This window comes from Passer domesticus, chromosome 4 (genome assembly GCF_036417665.1).
Source record: "Passer domesticus isolate bPasDom1 chromosome 4, bPasDom1.hap1, whole genome shotgun sequence".
Classification (NCBI taxonomy): domain Eukaryota; kingdom Metazoa; phylum Chordata; class Aves; order Passeriformes; family Passeridae; genus Passer; species Passer domesticus.
Genome location: NC_087477.1, coordinates 52,064,918 through 52,084,732, shown reverse-complemented (window position 1 = coordinate 52,084,732; position 19,815 = coordinate 52,064,918). Strand labels below are relative to the sequence as shown.

The window sequence follows — 19,815 nt, the reverse complement described above, 5'->3', positions numbered from 1 at the left end:
CAGCCATTTCAAACCTGATCAAGACTGTGCTGAAGCCAAAACACCACAGACCTTAATTTTCCAGACAACATTTATATAGGAGAAGAGATTGGGAGTTATTCAGTGGGGTCAACAAACTCCTCATTGTACTCAAAACATTTCTGATCTAATATAACCAAAAATTTGTGAGAATAATCAGATATTATTTATATATTATTATAGTTTCATTTATTTTTTGTATTATGTTTATTTATTGGTGATCTATATTTTTTTTTTACAAAATCTTGCAGGATGTGCTCACAAGATTCCAATGTCATTGCTGCAGATTATTCAGGGTCTAACCCTCTGCCCACATGAAAATAACACCTCCTCACAACCCCTCTGAATAAAAATTTTAGCCTTAAAGCACCCCATCCTATTTTGACTGCTTTTTTGTTCACATTTCCACTCACAAAATAATTTCTGATCCCTCTTTTGGAGCAAGTTGTTTCTGCTTTGGTTTCTGTAACCATCCTCACAAGGGAACAGGTCACTGTGCCTCACTGCCCTCTCCAGCAGCACCCCGTGCCCTGTGTTGTGAGAGTCCTTGCTTAGTGGTTAGCATTAAGCTTTCATGTTAGTGACTAACCTACACTTCTGAGAGTCTCTGCTGCCTTGCCCAGGTTTAGCAAATAATTATGCTTTTAGTGTTTCTGCTTTAGTTAATGCCAAAATTTGAGTTCTTTTCTCCTGCTAGCAGGAATGCAAATACATATTAAAGTAAAATGCCTATTTTCCATTATGATTTCTAGTTTTGCAATCTTCTACCAGTCAGTTCCACATATTTCTGTTTCTTGGGCTCTTTGTAGCTGGTATTTCTCTTTAGACACCTACAGCTATATAGCACAGGAACACCAAATTTATTTCTATACCCCTCTCAGATCACTTTTTGATGACAGAAATGTTACAAACAGTCTGGCACACCTTCAGTCTACAGCACATCTATTCTGTGAATATTAAGGGAGACTTTCTTTCCAGTCCAGTCAAACCAACATATTTAAATGGGTAAAGGGAAGGAGGAAAAAAAAAGGAATACTTCTATAACATAATTGCATACTTATAAATAGCATGCTTTCCATGTGTGTCAGATATCAAATAGCTTAATGACAACTGATAACTGGCTGATTTCTGCAATCTGCCATCAGCTGCTATTTTCAAGAGAACATGAGCTATTCCTAATACCGTAGTTCAACTCCACTTAGTTGTGTAGGAAGCTTACATTTTTCAACCAGATGGCAGGTATGTGCTATTTTAACCAAAATCCTGTTTTAAGAACAGCGGTTGGTATAATGACAGTGCTTGACAAGCCAAGAAGAATTTTAAATAAAAAAAAGAAGTAGATAACTACATAATACCATTTAATATTGGCCTTTAAAAATATAAAAATATAACACACTTATGAACAGCAACAGATGGGCCAGGCAATCAGGCTGCATGACCTCATTTGCTGGGAAAAAACAAGGTGTTTTGTTTAGTTTTTTTTAATTAAACTTCAGCTTTTATTCTCAAAACATACTTTGTATAACTAGGATGTGATTTTCCTCATGTGCATATCAAGCCAAAAAGACTCTTCTCCCTGAGTCAAGCAGGGATGAGCTGTTTGGCTGCATTATAGTGTGATTAATCCATGCAACTGCTTTAACACCCAACAGAGGGAAAAAGCCATCTCTAGAATAGAGGGTTTGATATGATACAAATAACTTGTTGTTAAACATCTCTATCATTAGAGCAATGTCTACTAATTAGGAAATAAATAATTTACACTGGCATTTCTACAGCAGCAGAAGACATTATCCTGTTCTTCTGCACTGATGTTTCCTAAATAGCAACAGAAACAGTAGCTGTGAAATCCACTTTACATCTTACAGAAGCAAAGTAATTCTGCATTTTTCAGAAGTGCCATAGCCTGAACATTTTTTTTCCTGCACCCCAGTAACAAACATCAGTGCCTTTTGGAGATCTGACCCACTGCAATCTGATTTTGCTGCCCGTAACATAGGACATGGTTTCCCCTTCTGTACTTACATTATGTCTGGAATCCTCTCTTCAAGCACAAATGGAGAATCAAGGAGTGAAGTAGAGCCTGGGTGACTGAGCAGCGCACTAAAACACCCCAGGTGATCTGTGGCTTCTCCCCTCTGCTGTGTCAGAGATTTCCCTTGTATTCAAAGCTCATTTCAGTGGGGAAGATCCAACGTCCTACCAGTCAAGCACACTGAGCCTTTAGATCCTTTAAAGCCCTACCGAAGCGTTCAGCAGTAGATGTCTCTATATTTACTGTTGTCTTTTTTTGGATATACGCCTATGCAAGAAGGAAGCAAACTCTCTTTATATTTCACACCCATTTGCACTACTTTTTTTCAGGGTGCTGCTGAAAGAAAAAATTCCCAAGTTAGTTCAGCTCCAAATGGCCAACTACACAACCATTTATTTGCCTCTGGTTATCCTGACTGAGTTATTTTCCCACACGCTCCTGATGTGGTGAATGACTTGTCTGAGCAAGCAAGATAATGCTTTAGGCAGCAGATTAGAAAATGCAAAAGTGCAGTGAGTCCTATAGGCACCTCCTGGGTTGCATCCTGCCAGTGAGGCTTGGTTTTCTACTCCAGCTGAAGCTGCAGGAGGTGCCCATCTCTCTGAAGGCTTACACTGGGGATCTCAGGCCCTGAGTGAGGTGCTACAATACCCCCATGTCCCAGCCCTGTGCCTGAACATAAACAGAGAGAATTATTTCTGCCAGCAGTGGATACCAAGGTTCAGCCCTGCTATTAAATGCAGTGACAGCTACCAGGCTGCCAGTCCAGGGCAGACTATTTCAGCCAGGACAGATGTATCACTTACTGGGGAGAAAGGAAGACAGCCCAGGAGCACCACCATTCCTACTACACCACTCATACATGGCTGTGACAAAAAGGTCAAGGAAAACCAGGGATAGAAGGGGTTGGACTGGTTTTCACCTCCTGGACTGGCAGGATGGCTTTGCTTGCCCCATACCTACCCCCAGAAAAGGACAAGCAGGTCCTCATGCCTTGCACTCACTCCTTCATGGCAGGGAGCACCATGTAGAAGTGGTGGGGCCTAGACTTGTGGGGTCATTACTTACACTGCCTCCTAAACTAAGAGTCTCAGGAATATCATCTACAGAGAGAACAGTGCCACATATTTACCTCTGACCACTCTAAGCGCCACGTGGTAACAAACATCAAAGTATGAAGAGTTTCTGGAACAGGCTGCCCAGCAGGGATGTGCTATCCACATCTCTGGAGGAGACTTTCCAGTCTCACCTGACTGGATCAAGCCTTGAACAACCTTGCCTGATCTCACAGCTGGCACTGCCCTGAGAAGGAGCTTCTGGAATCCTCTTCTGCTTGACTTCACTCAAACAAATGCATTGCTGACCACTGACTCTCCAGCCAGCAAATCCTCACAAGCTCAGCACCCTCACAGCGATTTTGGAGCAAATTAACTGCAAAAGCACAGCAAGGTACCCTCCTCCAGCTAGGAAGCTCTCCAGACCAGGGCTCTCATAATGACTAATAGCTCACAGTGAAGAGCTTCTATCACATACAGGGTTGGGAGTCAGAAAGTGCAGAAATAAACAATGTCTCAGTTATAAAGAAGGATTTTCTAGATCCTTTGATAAGCTTTTACTTCTACTACTTTATCTGTAAGCTTTTACTGTAGAGTTTACTTGTTTTTGTTTTTACACTGATAGAAAAATCTATATGGAACTATCAAGAATAAAAATATCACTTTTTAATATTTAGAATAACTGAAAATTTGTTGTCACTTAAATCTTTACTTGAATTGGGAGTGAATTTTACACATGGCAACAATGAAACAATGCTTAGAAGGAACACCCTGACACCTCTTTTCACAGGCTCTTCACTTGAAATTGCAATTACAGTGATCTAAGTAGGAAAACAATTCTGACATTTAAAAAAAGCTGTAATAAAAGAAAACACTGTTTTAAGCTTGCAGGGAGATCTTGAATCACAGGTGAGCCTGGTCCATGGAGTACACCCCAGATGGTAGCAGGGTGGGTCTGTCAGCTGCACCTCACTGTCCTCCCCCAGGTACTGCCTCAGACAGTGCTCAAGAGCATGGCTGAGACACCCAGGGCCACATCCCCAGTGCTCAGCAGTGCAGAGTGCCATGACAACTTCTCCCAGGCAGGGCCATGGTTAGGGGCAATTGCAAGGCAGTTACAATCTATTCTTGCTGCAAAGACATCCCAAGAGCTTCAGCATCTCCCAACGCCAATCAGTCTGGCTCCCTTCCATGTGACTCATGCCCACGCACCAACACAGCTGGCACATGGCTCTGCAGCAAGGGAAGCCACGTTTCTCCCCCGAGGGGAAGCTTGATTCATGCCAAAAGGTATTCCAGCCTGGATCTCAGGAGCAGTATCCACCTGTCCCCCTAACACCAAGGCTTCTTAGCTCATTCCCTGTGCTCAGCCCAAGAGCCTCAGCAGTGTGGGCTCACCACACCTGAGCAGCAGTGATCTCAAGAGGGGCAGAAGGGTTTATGGATGGAGTGATGTACTTCAGATATTCAGAGTGCCCAGATCCCATTTAAAGTTCCACAGCAGGAGAGGAAAGGGAAAAAGAGATGAAGAAAAATAAACAAATTAAAAAAGATACACAGATGTGTCCACAGAAACCTGAAACACAGACAGAGAGCAGCCCTGTTATCATTGCTGCAGCTGGTATAAAGACAGCACGTTTTCACACTGCAGTCACATTTCCAGTTTCTTCTCAGACCTACCTGGAGGGACTGAATAATTTGCATCTCTCTTTTTCCCATATTATTTGCACATTCCACATATTATTTGCATTTATCGTGAAAGGGTGGAGAATAATAGTGCTTACTGCAAGAAATAAATACATTTAAAAAACAAATCAGTCAGTGCTGCCAGTCAGACAGATGCAAAAGTTGACAAAATACAGCCTTTCATTATTTTTTCATTCCAACCCATGCACAAAATACATGAAATATAAAAGAGTGCCTCACATAGATTTTTTCCAGCTGAATGGAGCTTTGACAGTAAAGAACACTGCATTTTTCACATAATAAAATGTGATTTTCCATCAATTTTACCAGTAATGAAAATGTAACATACAGCACAATCGCTTGAAAGCCAAGAAGTTGAAGCCAAGGGTGAGGTTAGAAGTTGCAAAACTGGGAGCCTCAAGGGAAGAAAAGTGGTGGATAGACAAGAACTGGTTCTCTGCCATTCACTGAGTTTTCTATAAATGTTCCCCCTACCCCCCAAAAGGGCTCCCCCTCCTCCTGTTCTTGGTGCTCAGAGGGAGGGGCAGCCAGAGCAAAACCATCCATCTGGTTCCCATCACAGGAAGGGCTGCCTAGGCTAGCTCCTGCCAAAGCCTGTCATTGGCAATCAGCACGAGAGAGAACATGAGAAAACACAGCACAGCTAAGACAACAAACCTAATACTTTTAATACACCAATCATAACAGCAGTACTCAATTTTGTTCTTTACAGAAATATCACAGGAGTCAGATGGGTCATCCTGGTAGCCTCGTTTTATCTGGGAAATTAATGTAACAGGCAACACAAATGTTATTTTCTTATGCCACTGTAGATCCATCAGCATCTATAAGAAGCATCTACAGGAGTGAAAATATGGCAAAGAAGGATAATTTGATTGAGCAGGTGCAAAACCTTGCTACCTATGAAGACACTTTGTCTCCTTTTAGCTACAGCATAATAGACACAGCATTTAAATCCTAATGCTGCCACTGTAGCCCAAGATCTAGTATTTTATGAAAGCTTGAAAAGATGACCATCAAACTGCTCATGTTCTCTTGCCACAGAAGTTCAGCACAACCCTTCCCACCTCCCTTAGCCTTGCCAACCATGCAGAGCAATGCCAGCATTTCCACAGTTTCCACAAACTGCTTGTCTTGCATATCATCCATTAAAATCTGTCTTATCACTCTTTCATTTCAGATGGCCAGGGGCGAAGAAAAAAAGCCAAACCTACATCCAAGCAGCCTATAGCAATACCTCCTACAGCTGCTGCCATGGGAATGAAGATCTGCAGGGATATGAGGACCTTGTGCCACTGGGTACTGCACACAAATGAAAGCAGAACTGCCAGCTGGACTTTGCAGGCACAACTTTCTCCCCACCCTGGCAATATAATCACACACTCCCCTAATTACTGAGTAAGAGTGGCTGCTAATTAACTGTCCAGAGTAATGAAATCTGACTAGGGTCAAAAGTGATCTGACAGTAGGGAACAGAGAGAGGCAGCAAGCCCTAATCCTTTGCTGTTCTCCTAACCTGCCTCAAACTTTAAACCAGTTCCCACAGGAGTTTGTTCTCTTCCCCACAGGCTACACACACTCCTTGTGTAGAGTGCTTCTCCAGGTTTCTGAGAGACATATTTTCCCCATCACTTTGACAAGAACTGCCCCTGCTCCTCTGGCACAATCCTGCCATCCTGGAAGAACACACTGGAGCAGATGAACACTTTGGGATCTCCAGGAGGGCAGCCTGAGATCAGCTTTGCATTGCAATGCCTTCCTGGAGCTCCTTGCACCACAGTAACAACAGCACAACTAACACTCACACAGCAGCAACCAAAACTGATGAGTACCTTCACAAACACCTCCCCTTCCTACAGTTTCCTGTACTGTAAGAAGGGGACTGAGACGGAAAATAAAGAAGAAACCTCCTTCAGGAAGAATTACCAGGTCTCTGCCTAAGGATGACATAGCTCAAACTCTCTCAGGACTGTCCCAGGTACATCACTGTCACCTGGCTTGCCTCTCTCTATCTCCTTGCCTTTATTAGGTTGTTCCCACGCACATCTAAGAAGATTCTGGTGAGTGAATATGAATAACAGCTCTTTCTTCCTCCTTTCAGGAAACTACATCTCCATTTGTTTCTCTCCTCTCCCTGCTTTGGTATTTAGCTGCAAATGTTAATAACCCATTTAAGAAGAGGAAACCACCTTTCTAGGAATTACTTGCCCCAGGCTATTCCATGGGCTGCTCAGAAGTAAACCCCGTAATTTATACCTCTTTGGTCAAAGAGGAACATTCCCAGGACCAAAGAAAAGCACAGACAGAGAGAAAGATGGAAAGGGAGAGGAGATTGTCATGTTCTCTCTTGCACACTTTGCTGTTTGTTATTCTAGTGCTTTAAAAAGCAAAGACTACTGGGAGATCAGGGCTGAGCCCGAGGCCAAGTCTGCTCTGACTTGCTGCCATGTAATCAATGAGAAACTTTTCAAACTGTCTTCTTTCTTCCCCTTTGTGCATTTATGTCTCAGCCTGCTACACTGAAGCTTAGACAAGCCTCCAGAGGCTCAGACAGGCACCAGTGCCACATCCCAGGATGGGACCACAGCTGAGGGTAAGGCAGCAGCTCCTGCAGGAACCTGGCAGTCCTTACCCCTGACCTGGCTGCCTTCATCACACCTCCTGCCCTTCACTCCTGCTGTCTTGGCTTGACACTGCACGCTCACCTGCAGGTTGGTAAAAGGCTGCGTGCTGGTTGGACTCCTTCAGGTTTCTTCCTGGATCCTGGTGACCCTTCCTCCTGCCAGGAACAAGATGCACAACCAGGGGATACGTGCAGGAACAAGCCATAGAGCCCTGCACATCCAAGAGAGCTGAAGAGCAGGACAAGATGCAGAATGAGGACAGACAGCTCTGTGAAAAGCAGCTTTGAAAGAAGAGATATGGTGGAAACAGAAGCTGACCCCTAAAAAATGGAAAAAGAACAAAGAAGGTTGTGGAAGGGCAAGTCATCTGCTGTAGACTGAGCAACTGGGATTGTGAAAGAAACAACCAGGTTCCTGCTGATGGATTGATGAATGAGCAGGTCAATTTTTCTCCTAGACCTCCTATGATAAGAAGATGGGAAATGGTGTGTTAAAATCTTCATGAGGTAGAGCTAATAGAATGTATCTCCCATTTATCCCTTAAAAGTAATGGATCACAAAGGGTTTTCCTCCCTTTCACCATTCTTGTCACCTCTGAAGCATTTCCCCAGTCTTTCTGTACTGTAAATCCACACTTTAAAATAGCAGAAGATACTGTGTACAGGTAGCCAGCCTGTTGTTTAGACACAGTCAAACCTAAACAATATAAAGAAGAAAAAAAGCAAAGGGGAAGAGACAGGCAGGTGGGGTGAGCTGTGTAGACAGGCACTGCAGCCCAAGTGTTACTGAAACACGCTGAAGCACCATTTGCACACCTTTTAACTCCCTAGTTTTTACAAGCTTAAAAATGCAAATACAAAATCTGACTGCAAGGCAGAAAGTTGGGAGCTCAAGTTTCAGCTCAGAACTACGTTCCCAGTGCTGTTGTACTTAAGGTTATAAAAACAATGCATCTATACTGAAAAGGCCGATTTAGCATGCCTCTAAATTAAAAAAAATTAAAATAAAAAGTGATATCATTTGGAGATGTAGAAAAGGACCAACAGCGTAAAACATGCTTTTCATCAGTTGATCACCTATCACTTGTTTTTAAGTGGCTACATATATACCATTTTCACAGAAGTGTTTGCCAAAAATTCAACAAAGCTTCTGAAAGTGAAAGAGTACCTCAATACTATTTTGTTACCCTACACTGGCAAAACAATTTTGGACAGATTTTAAATGCATCATGGTTGCTATTGTATAGACTATGTACACTACACTTAGCAGAATAGCACCCAAAACCAGTAAAAATATATCCAGGAGGATTCATGTTAGGAAAAAAACATACTTCCCTTCCTTTTCACTTGCAATTTCTGCAAGGCCAAATGGAGCAGGCTGCAAGGAGAGGGCAAGCACCCAGCAACACCTGCTTGAGAACAAACCAAGCACTCAGGTTCTGCTCTCTGCACCCTTCCAAGAGCCCATCTGAGATCCCTGAGTTTTAAACTACGTCAGGGCAGCTGAGCTGTGATTAACTACCCTCATTAACGCTGAACTTCTTTGTTTTGATGAGGTAAATGAAAAACTATGTTTGTGCCCTAAGTGGACTATAAATCATCAAGGCATTTAGCCTCTTACCTTAGTACTGTCAAACATACTTTGCAATGGCCAAACACAATCCATATGATGAATTTATGTAGCTGAAGTCTTCAGACCACCAGTAATTTCTGCCTTAAAACCCTCATGACTAAGAAGAGAGGCAGGACAAGAAGGAAAATAGGGAATAAGTACCAGTGACCTGAAGTGACACAGATTTCCCAGAGAATATGATAAGTGGAGGCAGAATAAAATAACCCAGAGCTGAAAAGGCAGAGGTAATACTTTCAACTTCGTATTTCTGCGATCTCACATTGTGTGTCAGCAGAAAGATGGGTGCTTGCAGAAATTGGTGCAAAACATGGGATCTGTGGAGGCAGATCAGATTTGGAAAGGAATCTGCCTTGGTCCACTGCTAGGGCAGACGTGCACCCATTGACTGTTTCAGCTCAGGTCACCTCCTACCGGGTTTGTCTGGGGATCCACTAAGGGGACTGCGGCCAAAGATCCCACAAAAATAGAGAGCCAAAATGCATAGCCTTCCTTTTCTCAGAATCACAGACTGCTTTGTGTTGGAAGGGACCTTTATAGGTCCAAACCCCAGCCATGGACAGTGACATCTTCAACTGGACCATGTTGCTCCAACCAGCCTGACCTTGAATGTGCCCAGAAATGGAGCATCTACTTCCTCTCTGGGCAACCTGTTCCAGTGCCTCACCAACCTTATACAAATTTCCTTGTATCCAGTTTAAATCCCTCTTTTATTTTAAAACCATAACTGCATGTGCTATCAATAAATGCCCTGCTAAAAAGTGTGCCCCCATATTTCATAGGTTAGATATTAGAAAAATGGTTTTCACTCATAGGGTATTGGGAAGTGCCCACAGCACCAAGCGTGACAGAGTTCAAGAAACCTTGAACAATATTCTCCGGCACCTGGTGTGACTCTTGGGGTGGTTCTGCTCAGGGCCAGGAGGTGGGCTCCATGATCCTTGTGGATCCCTTCAAACTCAGCCTATTCTGTCATTCTTAGAAGTCTCCTTTAGGTACTGGAAGGTTGCTCAAAGATCTCCTCAGAGCCTTCTGTTCTCCAGGCTGAACAGCCCCAGCTCCCTGAGTCCGTCACCACAGAAGTGCTCTAGCTCTCCAATCATTTCTGTGGCCGTCCTCTGGACCCGCTGCAACATGGCCACGGCTTCACTGAGCTGGATGCAGCACTGCAGGTGGAGACCTCACGAAAACGGGGCAGAATCCCCTCCCCAGCTCCCTTCTGCTGAGACGATCTTTGCCTTTAACGAGGCCGGATGCGAGCGCGGCACCCTCCCCCGGCGCCGCCCGCCGAGGCCGCGCCATGGCCGCGCCTGGGGGGGCCTCTAGCGGCTCCCACACGGCACCGCGAGCCCCGCGGCCCCGCACCGCACCGCCGGCCTTCGCTGCCCGCTCTTTGCTGGCGAAGGCGCAGCAGCAGAAGCAGGCGGTGCTGGCAAGGATGCCGAGCGACCCGAGGCTGTCACCCACCTCCTGCCGTCAGCCCCGCGCCCCCCGGACGCCGGCTGTGCTGCTTGCCAAGGGTTTGCCATCCCCAGCTATGGGTGGCCTCCCTGGCCTCCGCGAGAGGCACCCCAGCAACTGGACGGCCAGCATGCTGGGGGTGAGCAACCTCCAGACACCCCAGAAAACTTCATTTTTCTTCCCGTTTCCTGCAATGAAACCTGGATTTGCAGCATTATCTGGGTCAACTCATACAGTATATCAACATTCACCCATCAATTTGGAAAATGGGGATAACGGCGAGGCTGAAGGCTTGGATGACTTCAGGGTGGTATTTGCTGCATCAGAGATAAACACCCCACTCACCCTGCCAGTGCTCCCCCAGGGAGATGCACTTGGGCAGCATCAAATGCTCATGGAAACATTTGGGTGACAGAATTTCCCACTAAGTTCAGCACAATTGCATTAGAGTCACTTTTTTAACGCCATTTAGAAGTGGAATACCAAAGGGACGCAAGCACAGGCCCACTGCATTCCAGTCAGTTCCAAGCCCTGTATTTATGGATAATGTCACTAAATAAGACTGTTCTGGTCTGCAGCTTCCTGCTCAAAGCAGGGCCAGCCCTGACTTCATGTGGTGTTGCACAGGGCTTGGTTTACCTGGGCCTTGAAAACCTCTGAGAACAAAGCTCCTAGAGTCTCTTTAGGCGAGTTATCAATGCACAATTTTCCCTATGAAGATATTCTTACCTTAATATTTTCTCAGAAAATCCCACTCCAGTTTGCAATCCTTGTTCCTTGGAGCTGGGTACATCTTTTCATCAACTTTCCCATAGATAGGGACAGGCTGCAGTAAGGTCTCCTCCAAAACCATCTTGTCAGGGCTGAACAAAGCCTCGTCCCTCAGTCTCTTCTTCCAAAGCACATGATCCAGGCCCCTGGCCATCAAAAGCCCAGCTATTTGACTGCTTCACACAATATACCACTCATATTTTATAGAAAGTAACAAAAATGCTTAAAATACATGTGTGAAGCCACAGGTCCAAATTTCAATAGTTCTCCAACAAAAAGGCAACAAACCTACCAGATCTTCATTTATTTAAAGGAAAGGCAGACAGCAGAGGCCATCAATGTTTAAAAAAAATAAAAGCAACCCTCCTTCAAGGCAGCAGAGGGAACCTATTTACCATTTTTCACTTAGCTCTCTGTGAAATACACATTAACATAAGCTCTCTGTGAAATACACATTAACATACTTAACTCCTTGAAAACTTAATGCCTTCAAGAGAAGTCATGCTCCAAAATGCTGGTATAAATACTTTATACCAAAAGAGTCTTCTGATTCCATTATATCTGATTCCAACAGGAGTATAATGATCATGTGTTACAGGTAAATTATTTGCAGGAAGGTCATATTAGAAAATAACACATTGCAGTCCCAGAGACCATGCTGAGTGCCCAGCACTTGGGGAACACTACAAGAATGATTAGGACCTTTGTATCTGTTAATGGGAAGAACAATAATTAAGTATTATGAGCTCTGAATACAAGTCCCAGGTGAAGAAAGCACAGGAGGAGTATCTGGCCAGTCTGGGAGATTACTCTCGCAGCAGTCCTCCTCCTCTGCTACAGCCACCAGCCACATCCTTGGGCAGAGCTGCTAGAAGTGCCAGTCAGAGCAAGTACTGAGCCCAAGCCCAGCTCTTGTACATGTTCAGGGGCCCTGGCAAGTCACTGCTGCATAAGTAGGAAATCCAGCCTCTGTGCAAAATGACATTTGTGCACACATTTCAGTTGACACTGTCAAGAGCTGCCACCTAAATGCTGGCACAAACACAGCACCCCAGCGCAGGGACACCAAATAAAACAGCTGCCTTTTTGAAGCTGACACCAAAACCACCCAGCCAGACTGGTTAGCTGGCTATTCCACCTCTCTGCATCACAATCAGGATTTCCAGCCTCCTCCCCAAGTGAGCTGGAAAGATGAGCTGTCACCATGACAGAGCTGCATGGGGATATGATGAAATCACCAGGAAGGCTCCTGTTGACCTTAGGTAAACTCTAGAACACACCACAACAGGCTCCAGAGAAACTTGACAAAGACAAAAATTAATATCACTACCCTTTTGGATGAGAAAAAAAAAGTTATTTCTTTTTCTTTTCCCATACATTTCTGGGGACACTTGGAAGCTTCTCTCCTATTAATGGCTAATCACTTCTTTTTCCCCGTTGGTTATACTTAAAAGGTAAAACCATCACACTTATTTAGACCAAGAAAGTATCAGAACAGTCAGTGAACACTGCAGACTCTTTGAGAACTGCAGTTGATCTGGAAGACACATCTTTATTGTTTCAGCTGCAATCAGTCATTATTTTTTGAACTAACCAACACAAAAAAAAATCTCCATTACTACTCAGCCTGCCAAAGCATACTTGAACTGCTTCAACACGCTATGCTGGAATTAAAACAAAGAGTTATTTCAGGTTTGTTTTAATTCATTACTAATGTGTCGACTGTTTTAGGATCCTTTGCCAAGAGCAGCTACCCTTTTCTGAGAGCTAATGAAGTTAAGATCAAAAGCACTGAGTCCTGGACGAGACCAGTGTCAGGGATCAGGTGGAACTGCAGGGCTGAGCAGTGCAGTGCATGGTGCCTGGCAGAGAACTGATGTTTAAAGCAAGGACCAGAAGTGAATTCAAGTTTAGGATGTTCCTTACTGTACAAGATCAACTTCCCAGGTTAGCTACTCCCTGTTGGCTACCCAGAAGGGTGTACAAGATCAACAGCTGCATCTGTTGGCAGCAGGTCACCTCTAAACTGGTGTTAACCACTACCTCTCTGTGTCTGCTTGAGACGCTTGCAGGGGGAGTCAGCCAAGGATCAAGTATGGTTACAAACAGGGAGTGCATGGTATGGATATAAATGAATGTTGTGTCCTGTGTCTGCAAGGGTGAGCTGCAGTGCTGGGGAGCAGCAGGGAGCCCTCTTCCCTTCTGATTCCAGAGATCTCTACACCCAACATTACACAGGCTGGACAGCAGATACAGCTTGCAGACCCCCTGTCACTTCTGCAGCTCTGCACTCTTGGAGTGCTTTGGGAATAGGCTGTGAGGCACTGATGCCCTGCCAGCGTCGGAGGGAACAGCCAGGAGGTAACAAGTTCAGTGTCAAGGCAGCACAGGGCTGGAGCAAGCAAAGATGAATCTCACCCTGTGTGCAAGAGGCTACCAAAATGCTTTGAGAAGGTCTCCCTGTCATGGTGCACTGGGTCAATCTGAACACAAACTCAGCAGATCAGTGGAGAGACTCCCACCTGCACAAGCATGTTCATAGCACAAGAGGTGTCACAGCACCCAGCCAGTGTTGGGACCTGGCTACAAAGGGCTGGCAACCAGGGTGCTAATTCACAATACATCCGTAAACACCTTTATTTCTCTGGAGCTACATCAAGGTCTGGAAGCAGAAAAAACAGTTACTCCAAACCAAAACTTGGCACAGTGCCTCTGCTTGTGATTATTTAAGAGCCAACACATTCCCAGAACAGTTAATAGCTCTGTGCTCTGCTCAGAAAGACGGACTCCACAGAAACAAAAGTAGAATAAAAAGAGAGGCAGCAGTGCCACCAAAACACCAAAGTTATAAACGGGTTTGGAAACAGGTCAGGCATCAATGACACACAGCTTCTGCAAGGACCCCAAAGCACAGACTTGGAGGTATCATAGGCACAATTCAAAAGGCAGCTATTTCTTTCTGCTGTCAGCTGTGAGGCTTCAGATGGAGACTTTGCCCATTCTGGGAAATAACCCTTTAAACAAAAAGGGCAGGCACATTTGGCCTAGAGTCCGAGAAGCAAGAAACAAGAGCCAAAAAACATTTAGAATCATGGTCTGTAGGGGAAAACTCAGATGGTTAAGAGGTTACAAAGGTGGCAAACACATCCTGAGAATATAGAGACCTGAAGCCACGTAACTGTTTGAAAAGGATGGTCAGCAGTTGCTCTACTGCACAAAGAAGACCAAAACCTTACTATACACCTAATAAATTTTGAGGGTACCATGAAAACATGGAGAGTAAAAGCCTAAGATAGGATTTGTTGATGGGTTGTGAAATCACCCTCATCAGGTTTTGAAGATAAACATCTAGCCTTCTCGAGGGCAAGGAGATGGATTAGAAGATCTCTTTAAGTCGATTCTGGCCCTGAATTTCTAAGACTATTCCATTTCCACTGGTATACCCTTTCTTCTCAGTAGGCTTTGATTATTAACCTTAAAACCAAAAAAATCTTGTCCTTCACTGACTTCTATGATGCCAATTCTCATTTTCTTCCTTCTTATTTTATTTAGTCAACAGATTGTACACCTCTGTATCAAACCACAGGGAACAAAACTTCTTCATACATATATTGAATATGATGGACACAGAAGACAGCAGCCCTGCCAGCTTTAAAACAAAATACATTGATTTACTCCATGGTTGAGTCTTGCACAACATCCCCAGACACTAGCTTATCAAAAATAAATAGTGAATTTTGCTGAGCAGCAGAAAGTCAGAGGTGAGGGGCAGCAGGGGATAACTGAAAGATTTAAAACTAATATGTAATAGTCAGATCTGTTTCCTGTTTCCAGAGGTAAAGGAATTTCCTGTTTCCAGAACTGGCTATTTAAAGAAAATCCTGACAACAGAGGGTTTGGGGTTGGGTCATTTTCCTAATAATGCCAATGAAAATAAATTAATAGGGCTGGTGTTCCTGAGCTCATTCTTTGGAGAGGAGTGGCCTCTCATTTGCACGCCACACAGATCACCACATTGCCAGGTGCCTTGGTGATGGAGGATGAAGAGGAGGCTGTGGCACTGGAAGGCCCAGCAAGCACCCACAGCCTCTGCAAGAGGGCTCTGCCATCAGCCTCTTCTTTCAGTTCATGCCATAAATACTGAAGTGAATCCAGACTGACTAGTAGGAACACAGGAACAGCAAAGGGCCCTACAGCCAGCTAAAAATCTTAGTTGCCGCAATTATTTCATGAAATACCCAAAGACTTCTTTTCTCCAAACATGAAGCTGGATTATTTTTGTTACAGCTGTTTTTGCAGTCAGTCAAGGAGGGGAAAATAAAATGTTTTAAAAAATCCTAGATTGTTCACTTGTGGAGTATTTCTGTCATTTTAATGGTTTTCATCTCTGCTCCAGGGCAGTTCAAACAGCTAAAAAATGGGATGGAAAATGTGTACTGAAAGGTGCAGCCCTGCTGGAAACTGCAGGAGAGCTCTGACCTCCTCAGTATAAAAAAGGTTTGACATTGGAAGTGCATCTGTGTTGTACACTGTGCATTTTGAAAATGGGAAGATTTCATAGATTTTAAGTAACTAAAATTGCTTTTAAATTTTTCTTTATTTATTTAAGTTATATTTGCAGGTTTTCAACACTTAAGAAGCAAAATTCTGTCCATGTTCTGTCTTGAAGAAAAAAAAGGCTGTGTGGCCCTTTGTATTGTGTTGCATCAGGATTTCATAGTAATTGGTGAAAGAAAACCAAACTGATTGGTTTGCTGGGGTTAGCTGGGACCAGACTTTCATGCAGGAGGTCATGAAGGTAGAGGGAAGCTGGGGCTACTTGGGGACAGAGCCAGGCAGTGTGACATCCACCACTCTGGTAAGCTCACACGTGCACGGGCTTGCAGCTAGGGACCCTTCCATGGTAGTAGAGGTAAAAAATACACAACAAGGTATTTCTAGGGATGGAAGCAAGGCAGCCTGTGACCAGTGTTCTGCTTCCTGCTCTCCAGGGGCCCACTTTATTCTTCCATGCATAAAATGACACAGGGCTCAAAGCTGCACACTGCATGTTTTCATTTTAATCAATTAATAAAAACACCATGACTCTGAAACTGACCTGATCTACAAGTAGAGAGCAGAACCTGAGAAGTTCCACCAGTCTTCATAACACAGGAGTTTCCTGATGCTCTTCTTATTCCTGACTCCACAGGAACACACAGTCTTGCCCACCTGCCAGTTAGGCAAAGCACATTTAAGCAGGCACAAGTTTCAGGGAGAGAAAGGGAGTGGAACAGGACTGCCACTAACTACCCTTCAACTCCCTTGCATCACTCCTGTGATTAAGGGAACTGGAAAGATTTGTTATGGGGAAACATGAGGGATTCCAAATCCAAACAGGAGAGCAGGTGGCAAAGACAAATGGGTAGAGGAGAGGGGATAAGGCTTTCTCTAGCAACCACTTCACATGATGCAGGGCTACACATAGTGCTGGTTTTGCAATACCTGTTCTGGATGGAGGCAATTAAAAAAAAAAAAAGTTGCTCCAGATATTTGCAACATTGAAATTAAGCATTGTTTTGTCATTGGCATTATCTCAGTTGTGAAATATTTGGGGCATTTGAGTCAATGCATAGACAAGTGTAAAAAGGATTGAAAAAACAAATTTCCTGCCATTTTTCACATTGAAACAGATGCTCAGTGGAAACTGGCCTTCTCACCCCAGCTGCCAGAACCCAAATTGCCTATTGCAAAAGCCTGGTCTATTTTTCCTGGACAATTTTTCCACCTGTTTCCTGCTAGGTAATGACACCCAAGAGCAGGGAAACAGCAGTGTTTAAGGGTCATGGTCATAGCACTACCCACAGGGATCTGTGCAAAGTCTGTACTCCAGATCCATTCAGATGGCAGATGCTTTTACCCCATCACACTCCGAGTTTGAATTTTTGGAGACTCAAAAAAACCCCATCCTCACCGCCAGCAATCTGCCAGGGATGGCCTTCCTGCTGCTGCCACCAAGGAGGGCTGACATGGAAATCAGCAAAACACTGACACTGGGGCAACATCAGCTTGCTGAGTCTGCTGAGAGGTGGCTCCTCCATGTCATGGGCTACAGAAAGGCTGCCCAGGGCAGTCCCAAACACAGAAACCCCTGGGTTAACATGGCACTCTCTTTCTAGCATCCTCAACAGCTCAGTGCTTTTTTCTGCTCTTGAATTTCAGAGCAGGCCAGGCCCAGCCAAGCTAAGGACATACAAGAAGGTTCCCAAAAGATTTTCACAGTGGCATTTGATTTTCTTCCCACAAGTTACAAGATCTACTTGCAGCCAGCAGCTATCATAGAATTTGCCAGAGTTGTCATGATTGGAGCATGCAAAAGCTGCAAGCATTATTGCATGCATTTCTCAGAGACTGTGGTATTTGCCATGATGCCATAGGACTCTCAGTGTGCAACCACAGCAGCATTCCCAGGATCGCAGGACTTGAAAAGGCACAGAGCTTGAGGTGCGTTCACTCAGCTCCAAACCACTAAAAATGCTAAAAGGCAAATTCTTACCTCCTCACTCACTCTCCCCGTAGAGGAATACCAAGATGGTCACTCCAAGCCCCCATCAGCATCACCAAGAGCCATGTGAGACATTTCCTACCAGAGAAGGACCAAAGCTGCCTCCTGAGTGACTGACCCCCAGAAACAGAGCAGACATTGAAACAAGGCTGTAGAATCATGACCAAAAGTCAGGGTTAATACAGCACAAGTAGCAGTAAGTTATTCAGTAATGTGAAGCATCAAACCTCCAGTCATTCAGAAAGTCTGGAAAAAGGCAAAATCAGCTCAGATTTCAAAAGCAGCAAAGCAAGTGCAAGCTTGACAGCAAGCATTCTGCAGTTCCCGACCTTTGGAAAATATTGGAAAAGGTATTAAGCAGGGGGAAAAAAATTAAAAATCAGAACATGCCTAGACTGCCTCTACCCTACTGTTTTACAACTTCCCCAACATACCTCTCCCATGAGGTGGAGGAGGCTGGCAGGGATAAGAAAAGAGAGCTCCTGAGGTCAGCAGTAATAACCTAGGTGACATGACTAATGAGAGCAGAAATAAGTAAGCCTGGCTTACATGCTCACCTTCATCACTGCTAACACCAGTGGGAAGCATTTGCCAAGATTAATCAGGTCTAGACCACAGCAAGGCATGGAGCTGCCACCAGACTCGCTTCACTGGGAGAAACGCATGCAGAGGAACCAGAAATGATGTTTTCTTTTCAATGGCAAAATCACAGACCAGAGCGAGTTGCTCCAGTTCTTGGCATGTAAAGTATCTCCCACATAACACAAATGAGGACATCAGGTATTAAACTGAGGGCTTGCTGAATGGGAAATTTTTTAAGAGTGGGGTGATACAGGGTTTTCCTCCCTCATCATGTACAACTAGTGGCCTGGATCCTGCATATTTCTGGCTTTTTGCACTGTGATTTAATGCTACAATGACTTTAGTCAGAATTAATAAGACAGCTTGCACACCAAGAAAATATTTAGGCAGTATTTAAAAACAAATTCTGGGTTTTGGGTTTAGGCATAACTGGAAAAAAAAAAAAAATCATCGTATGTAGGCTAGGTGCTTGAAAAAGTTAGTGAGAGATGTTCTAACACCATTCCTGCAAAAACTTTGTGATCATCATGAACTTCTTGGTGCATAAATAATTCTCAAAACCTAGGTACCTGCAGACCACATGCACAATCTAAATTATTCAGGCCATTCAGATAAAAAAAGCAATTGCTTATGGCATAAAACCAAATACAGGGTCACTTCCATCTTGTTCTTTTAAAGCTAAACCAATTTCATTATATGTACTTAAACTTTTAATTGCTGTTGAGATACCATTTACATTTAATAACTTCCACTTCACATAAAAGCTGTGGCAGTCACTGGAAGAGACAACAGCTCCATGGAGCAGAAGGAGGAAAGACAGTGGCTTACACACAGAGAAAAGATATCATTAGCATCATCTCCATGAAACAGGACAAACAGCAATGAAACTAGAAAAGAACAAAAAAGCAGAAGGGGAAAAGCAAATAGTATGTCAGGTAGGTCTCACTACACAGGAAAATGGCTAGGCTGAAACTAGCTCACAGACAGCTGGAATGCTCCAATAGTCAGACTTGTTTCAGATCGCATCAAAAAATTTATATTCAGCTGCTTAAAAGAGAAATCTGTGTTCTCCATTCTATCTGGAGGCCATTCTATCTGGAGGCCATAACTTTCTTACAAGAAGATACTGCTACTGGAAGAAACTGGATGACAACCATGAAATCAAATATTTATTTGCTTGTAAATACAGGGGCACTAAGAACCACTTACACTTAAATATTGTTTTTACCTTTGTACTTATATCTGTATCTAAGCAAAACTTTTGGACCACTGTTATCTCCCCAAAATTTTCATGGAGTAAGCTGTGACTCTGCATTCAGGTTGCTCCTTAAAAACATTATAAAAATCCCAAGACTTTGAAGATCAGCTCCAACACCCCTTATAGTGATT

The 19,815-nt window shown here is 43.9% G+C and overlaps 1 protein-coding gene across 3 annotated transcripts in view; it reads right to left on the bottom strand.

Moving 5' to 3' along the window:
* Positions 1–19,815, bottom strand: part of STOX2 (storkhead box 2) — a 142,371-nt gene that overhangs the window by 95,751 nt on the left and 26,805 nt on the right. Inside the window, exon 1 of one of the 3 annotated variants that reach the window (XM_064417836.1) lies at positions 2,044–2,422. The exons of 1 other annotated variant lie outside the window; for it this stretch is intronic. The gene's annotated coding sequence lies outside the window, so the exon portion shown is untranslated. Of the gene's footprint in view, positions 1–2,043; positions 2,423–19,815 lie in introns of those variants that run through there. One more of the 3 variants, XM_064417847.1, reaches the window with a different exon arrangement.